Source organism: Triticum urartu, chromosome 4A (assembly GCF_056163025.1).
Source record: "Triticum urartu cultivar PI428250 chromosome 4A, HENAU_Tu73, whole genome shotgun sequence".
Taxonomy (NCBI): domain Eukaryota; kingdom Viridiplantae; phylum Streptophyta; class Magnoliopsida; order Poales; family Poaceae; genus Triticum; species Triticum urartu.
Window position 1 is genome coordinate 21,634,485 of NC_141876.1, and position 8,725 is coordinate 21,643,209.

Below are 8,725 nucleotides of genomic sequence, written 5' to 3' on the forward strand. Positions count from 1 at the left end.
ACTTTGAGCTCATTATGATGATGCATTACCGAGTGGGCCCAGTGATACCTCTGTTGGGGAACGTAGCATAAATTCAAAAAAATTCCTACGTGTCACCAAGATCAATCTATGGAGTCATCTAGCAACGAGGGAGGAGTGGATCTACATACCCTTGTAGATCGCGCGCGGAAGCGTTCAAGAGAACGGGGTTGATGGAGTCGTACTCGTCGTGATTCAAATCACCGATGATTCTAGCGCCGAACGGACGGCACCTCCGCGTTCAACACACGTACGGAGCAGCGACGTCTCCTCCTTCTTGATCCAGCAAGGGGGAAGGAGAGGTTGATGGAGATCCAACAGCACGACGGCGTGGTGGAAGTAGCGGGATTCCAACAGGGCTTCGCCAAGCGCTGCGGGAGGAGGGAGATGTGTCATGGGAGGGAGAGGGAGGCGCCAGGGCTCAGGTATGTTTGCTCCTCCTTTTCCCCACTATATATAGGGCCAAGGGAGAGGGGGGGGCGCAGCCCTTGACCCTTCCTCCAAGGAAGGGTGCGGCCAAGGGGGGGGAGGAGTCCATCCTCCCCAAGGCACCTCGGAGGTGCCTTCCCCCTTTAGGACTCTCCCCTTTTTTTTCTCTCTTGGCGCATGGGCCTCTTGGGGCTGGTGCCCTTGGCCCATATAGGCCAAGGCACACCCCCTACAGCCCATGTGGCCCCCCGGGGCAGGTGGACCCACCCGGTGGACCCCCGGGACCCTTCCGGTAGTCCTGGTACAATACCGATGACCGCGAAACTTGTCCCGATGGCCGAAATAGCACTTCCTATATATAATTCTTTACCTCCGGACCATTCCGGAACTCCTCGTGACGTCCGGGATCTCATCCGGGACTCCGAACAACTTTTGGGTTACCGCATACTAATATCTCTATAACCCTAGCGTCACCGAACCTTAAGTGTGTAGACCCTACGGGTTCGGGAGACATGCAGACATGACCGAGATGACTCTCCGGTCAATAACCAACAGCGGGATCTGGATACCCATGTTGGCTCCCACATGTTCCACGATGATCTCATTGGATGAACCACGATGTCAAGGACTTAATCAATCCCGTATACAATTCCCTTTGTCTAGCGGTACGATACTTGCCCGAGATTCGATCGTCGGTATCCCGATACCTTGTTCAATCTCGTTACCGGCAAGTCTCTTTACTCGTTCCGTAACACATCATCCCGTGATCAACTCCTTGATCACATTGTGCACATTATGATGATGTCCTACCGAGTGGGCCCAGAGATACCTCTCCGTTTACACGGAGTGACAAATCCCAGTCTCGATTCGTGCCAACCCAACAGACACTTTCGGAGATACCTGTAGTGCACCTTTATAGTCACCCAGTTACGTTGTGACGTTTGATACACCCAAAGCATTCCTACGGTATCCGGGAGTTGCACAATCTCATGGTCTAAGGAAAAGATACTTGACATTAGAAAAGCTTTAGCATACGAACTACACGATCTTTGTGCTAGGCTTAGGATTGGGTCTTGTCCATCACATCATTCTCCTAATGATGTGATCCCGTTATCAACGACATCCAATGTCCATGGTCAGGAAACCGTAACCATCTATTGATCAATGAGCTAGTCAACTAGAGGCTTACTAGGGACATGGTGTTGTCTATGTATCCACACATGTATCTAAGTTTCCTATCAATACAATTATAGCATGGATAATAAACGATTATCATGAACAAAGAAATATAATAATAACTAATTTATTATTGCCTCTAGGGCATATTTCCAACAGTCTCCCACTTGCACTAGAGTCAATAATCTAGTTCACATCGCCATGTGATTAACACTCACAGGTCACATCGCCATGTGACCAACATCCAAAGAGTTTACTAGAGTCAATAATCTAGTTCACATCACTATGTGATTAACACTCAATGAGTTCTGGGTTTGATCATGTTGCTTGCGAGAGAGGTTTTAGTCAACGGGTCTGAACCTTTCAGATCCGTGTGTGCTTTACAAATCTCTATGTCATCTCCTAGATGTAGCTACCACGTTCTATTTGGAGCTATTCCAAATAACTATTCTACTTGGAGCTATTCTAAATTGTTGCTCCATTATACGTATCCAGAATCTCTACTCAGAGCTATCCGGATAGGTGTTAAGCTTGCATCATCGTAACTCTTTACGTCGAACCCTTCATCACCTCCATAACCGAGAAAATTCCTTAGTCCACTAGTTACTAAGGATAACTTTGACCGCTGTACTGTGATCCATTCTTGGATCACTCTTGTACCCCTTGACTGACTCATGGCAAGGCACACTTCAGGTGCGGTACACAGCATAGCATACTGTAGAGCCTATGTCTTAAGCATAGGGGACGACCTTCGTCCTTTCTCTCTATTCTGCCGTGGTCGAGCTTTAAGTCTTAACTTCATACCTTACAACTCAGGCAAGAACTCCTTCTTTGACTGATCCATCTTGAACACCTTCAAGATCATGTCAAGGTATGTGCTCATTTGAAAGTACCATTAAGCGTTTTGATCTATCCTTATAGATCTTGATGCTCAATGTTCAAGTAGCTTAATCCAGGCTTTCCATTGAAAAACACTTTCCAAATAACCCTATATGCTTTCCGGAAATTCTACGTCATTTCTGATCAACAATATGTCAACAACATATATTCATCAGAAATTCTATAGTGCTCCCACTCACTTCTTTGGAAATACAAGTTTCTCATAAACTTTGTATACACCCGAAAACTTTGATCATCTCATCAAAGCATACATTCTAACTCCGAGATGCTTACTCCAGTCCTTAGAAGGATTGCTGGAGCTTTGCATACTCATTAGCATCTTTCAGGATTGACAAAACCTTCCGGTTGTATCACATACAACCTTTCCTCAAGAAAATCATCGAGGAAACAGTGTTTGACATCCTATCTGCAAGATTTCATAAATAATGCAGTAATCGCTAATATAATTCCAACAGACCTTTAGCATCGCTACGGGTGAGAAAGTCTCATCGTAGTCAACTCCTTGAACTTGTCGGAAAGCATCTTAACGACAAGTCGAGCTTTCTTAATGGTGACATTTACCATCATTGTCCGTCTTTCTTTTAAAATCCATCTGTACTCAACAGCCTTACGACCATCAAGTAGTTCTTCCAAAGTATACACTTTGTTTTCATACATGGATCCTCTCTAGGATTTAATGGCCTTGAGCCATTTATCGGAATCCAGGCCCACCATCGCTTCTCCATAGCTCGTAGGTTCATCGTTGTCTAGCAACATGACTTCTAAAACAGGATTATGTACCACTCTGAAGTAGTACGCATCCTTGTCATCCCACGAGGTTTGGGAGTGACTTGATCCGAAGTCTCATGATCAATATCATAAGCTTCCACTTCAATTGGTGTAGGTGCCACAGGAACAACTCTTTGTGCCCTGCTATACACTAGTTGAAGTGACGGTTCAATAACCTCATCAAGCCTCCACCATCCTCCCACTCAATTCTTTTGAGAGAAACTTTTCCTCGAGAAAGGACCCGATTCTAGAAACAATCCCTTATTGCTTTCGGATCTGAGACAGGAGGTATACCCAACTGTTTTGGGTGTCCTATGAAGATGCATTTATCCGCTTTGGGTTCGAGCTTATCAGCCTGAAACTTTTTCACATAAGCTTCGCAGCCCCAAACTTTTAAGAAATGACAGCTTAGGTTTCTCTAAACCATAGTTCATACGGTGTCATCTCATCGGAATTACGTGGTGCCCCTTTTTAAAGTGAATGTGGTTGTCTCTAATGCCTAACCCATAAACTATTGTGGTAATTCGATAAGAGACATCATGGTATGCATCATATCCAATAGGGTGCAGTTATGATGTTCGGACACACCATCACACTATGGTGTTCCAGGCTGTATTAGTTGTGAAACAATTTCCACAATGTCTTAATTCTATGCCAAACTCGTAATTCAGATATTCATCTCTATGATCATATCATAGATCTTTTATCCTCTTGTCACGACGATCTTTCAACTTCACCCTGAAATTACTTGAACCTTTGAATAATTCAGACTCGTGATTCATCAAGTAAATATACTCAACATCTACTCAAATCATCTGTGAAGTAAGAACATAACGATATCCACTACATGCCTCAGCACTCATTGGACTGCACACATCAAAATGTATTACTTCCAACAAGTTGCTTTCTAGTTCCATTTTACTGAAAAACGAGGCTTTCAGTCATCTTGCCCATGTGGTATGATTTGCATGTCTCAAGTGATTCAAAATCAAGTGAGTCCAAACAATCCATCTGTATAGAGTTTCTTCATGCATATCTACCAACAAACATGGTTCGCATGTCTCAATCCTTTCAAAAATGAGTGAGTCCAAAGATCCATCAACATGGAGCTTCTTCATGCGTTTTATACCGATATGACTTACGTGGCAGTGCCACAAGTAGGTGGTACTATCATTACTATCTTATATCTTTTGGCATGAACATGTGTATCACTATGATCGAGATTCAATGAACCATTCATTTTAGGTGTAAGACCATTGAAGGTATTATTCAAATAAACAGAGTAACCATTATTCTCCTTAAATGAATAACCGTATTGCGACAGACATAATCCAATCATGTCTATGCTCAAAGCAAACACCAATCTCGATGGTAGAAGGAGCGTACGATATTTGATCATATCAACATTGGAAACACTTCCAACACATATCGTCAGCTCACCTTTAGCTAGTCTCCGTTTATTCCGTAGCTTTTATTTCGAGTTACTAACCCTTAGCAACCGAACCGGTATCTAATACCCTGGTGCTACTAGGAGTACTAGTAAAGTACACATCAACACAATGTATATCCAATATACTTCTATCGACCTTGACAGCCTTCTCATCTACCAAGTATCTAGGGTAATTCTGCTCCAGTGGTTGTTCCCCTTATTACAGAAGCACTCAGTCTCGGGTTTGGGCTCAACCTTGGGTTTCTTTACTAGAGCAGCAGCTGAATTGACGTTTCATGAAGTATCCCTTTGTTCCCTTGCCCTTCTTGAAACTAGTGGTTTCACCAACCATCAACAATTGATGCTCCTTCTTGATTTCTACTTTCGCGGTGTCAAACATCGCGAATATCTCAAGGATCATCATATATATCCCTGATATATTATAGTTCAACACGAAGCTCTAGCAGCTTGGTGGTAATGACTTCGGAGAAACATCACTATCTCATCTGGAAGATCAACTCCCACTTGATTCAAATGATTGTTGTACTCAGACAATCTGAGCACAAGCACAACAATTGAGCTTTTCTCCTTAGTTTGCAGGCTAAGAAAATCGTCGGAGGTCTTATACCTCTTGACGTGGGCACGAGCCTGAAATCCCAATTTCAGTCCTTGAAACATCTCATATGTTTCGCGACGTTTCAAAAACGTCTTTGGTGCCTCAACTCTAAACCGTTTAACTGAACTATCATGTAGTTATCAAAACGTGTATGTCAGATGTTCGCAACATCCACAGACAACGTTCGAGGTTCAGCACACTGAGCGGTGCATTAAGGACATAAGCCTTCTAAGAAGCAATGAGGACAATCCTCAGTTTACGGACCTAGTCCGCATAATTGCTACTATCAACTTTCAACTAAATTTTCTCTAGGAACATAACTAAACAGTAGAACTAAAGCGCGAGCTACGACATAATTTGCAAAGATCTTTTGACTATGTTCAGGATAATTAAGTTCATCTTATGAACTCCCACTCAGATAGACATCCCTCTAGTCATCTAAGCGATTACATGATCCGAGTCAACTAGGCCGTGTCCGATCATCACGTGAGATGGACTAGTCAACGTCGGTGAACATCTTCATGTTGATCGTATCTTCTATACGACTCATGCTCGACCTTTCGGTCTTCTGTGTTCCGAGGCCATGTCTATGCACATGCTAGGCTCGTCAAGTTAACCCTAAGTGTTTTTGCATGTGTAAAACTGTCTTACACCCGTTGTATGTGAACGTAAGGATCTATCACACCCGATCATCACGTGGTGCTTCGAAACGACGAACTGTAGCAACGGTGCACAGTTAGGGGAGAACACTTCTTGAAATTTTAATGAGGGATCATCTTATTTACTACCGTCGTTCTAAGTAAACAAGATGCATAAACATGATAAACATCATATGCAATCAAATAATAATAGTGACATGATATGGCCAGTATCACATAGCTCCTTTGATCTCCATCTTGGGGCTCCATTATCATCTTGTCATAAACATCGACATGTAAGTCGTGATTCCTATTACAAGAACATGATCAATCTCATACATCACATATATCATTCATCACATCCTTTTGGCCATATCACATCACATAGCATACCCTGCAAAAACAAGTTAGACGTCCTCTAATTGTTGTTTGCATGTTTTTACGTGGCTGCTATGGGTTTCTAGCAAGAACGTTTCTTACCTACGCAAAGACCACAACGTGATATGCCAATTGCTATTTACCCTTCATAAGGACCCTTTTCACCGAATCCGATCCGACTAAAGTGGGAGAGACAGGCACCCGCTAGCCACCTTATGCAACTAGTGCATGTCAGTCGGTGGAACCAGTCTCACGTAAGAGTACGTATAAGGTCGGTCCGGGCCGCTTCATCCCACGATGTAGCCAAATCAAGATAAGACTAGTAACGGCAAGCATATTGAACAAAATCAACGCCCACAACTACTTTGTGTTCTACTCGTGCATAGAAACTACGCATAGACCAAGCTCATGATGCCACTGTTGGGGAACGTAGAATAAATTCAAAAAATTTCCTACGTGTCACCAAGATCAATCTATGGAGTCATCTAGCAACGAGGGAGGAGTGGATCTACATACCCTTGTAGATCGCGCGCGGAAGCGTTCAAGAGAACGGGGTTGATGGAGTCGTACTCGTCGTGATTCAAATCACCGATGATTCTAGCGCCGAACGGACGACACCTCCGCGTTCAACACACGTACGGAGCAGCGACGTCTCCTCCTTCTTGATCCATCAAGGGGGAAGGAGAGGTTGATGGAGATCCAACAGCACGACGGCGTGGTGGAAGTAGCGGGATTCCAACAGGGCTTCGCCAAGCGCTGCGGGAGGAGGGAGATGTGTCATGGGAGGGAGAGGGAGGCGCCAGGGCTCAGGTATGTTTGCTCCTCCTTTTCCCCACTATATATAGGGCCAAGGGAGAGGGGGGGGCGCAGCCCTTGACCCTTCCTCCAAGGAAGGGTGCGGCCAAGGGGGGGGAGGAGTCCATCCTCCCCAAGGGACTCTCCCCTTTTTTTTCTCTCTTGGCGCATGGGCCTCTTGGGGCTGGTGCCCTTGGCCCATATAGGCCAAGGCACACCCCCTACAGCCCATGTGGCCCCCCGGGGCAGGTGGACCCACCCGGTGGACCCCCGGGACCCTTCCGGTAGTCCTGGTACAATACCGATGACCCCGAAACTTGTCCCGATGGCCGAAATAGCACTTCCTATATATAATTCTTTGCCTCCGGACCATTCCGGAACTCCTCGTGACGTCCGGGATCTCATCCGGGACTCCGAACAACTTTCGGGTTACCGCATACTAATATCTCTATAACCCTAGCGTCACCGAACCTTAAGTGTGTAGACCCTACGGGTTCGGGAGACATGCAGACATGACCGAGATGACTCTCCGGTCAATAACCAACAGCGGGATCTGGATACCCATGTTGGCTCCCACATGTTCCACGATGATCTCATTAGATGAACCACGATGTCAAGGACTTAATCAATCCCGTATACAATTCCCTTTGTCTAGCGGTACGATACTTGCCCGAGATTCGATCGTCGGTATCCCGATACCTTGTTCAATCTCGTTACCGGCAAGTCTCTTTACTCGTTCCGTAACACATCATCCCGTGATCAACTCCTTGATCACATTGTGCACATTATGATGATGTCCTACCGAGTGGGCCCAGAGATACCTCTCCGTTTACACGGAGTGACAAATCCCAGTCTCGATTCGTGCCAACCCAACAGACACTTTTGGAGATACCTGTAGTGCACCTTTATAGTCACCCAGTTACGTTGTGACGTTTGATACACCCAAAGCATTCCTACGGTATCCGGGAGTTGCACAATCTCATGGTCTAAGGAAAAGATACTTGACATTAGAAAAGCTTTAGCATACGAACTACACGATCTTTGTGCTAGGCTTAGGATTGGGTCTTGTCCATCACATCATTCTCCTAATGATGTGATCCCATTATCAACGACATCCAATGTCCATGGTCAGGAAACCGTAACCATCTATTGATCAACGAGCTAGTCAACTAGAGGCTTACTAGGGACATGGTGTTGTCTATGTATCCACACATGTATCTGAGTTTCCTATCAATACAATTATAGCATGGATAATAAACGATTATCATGAACAAAGAAATATAATAATAACTAATTTATTATTGCCTCTAGGGCGTATTTCCAACAACCTCTCCGTCATACGGAGTGACAAATCCCAGTCTCGATCCGTGTCAACCCAACAGACACTTTCGGAGATACCTGTAGTGCACCTTTATAGTCACCCAGTTACGTTGTGACGTTTGGTACACCCAAAGCACTCCTACGGTATCCGGGAGTTACAGGATCTCATGGTCAAAGGAAAAGACACTTGACATTGGAAAAGCTCTAGCAAACGAACTACACGATCTTGCGCTATGCTTAGGATTGGGTCTTGTCCAT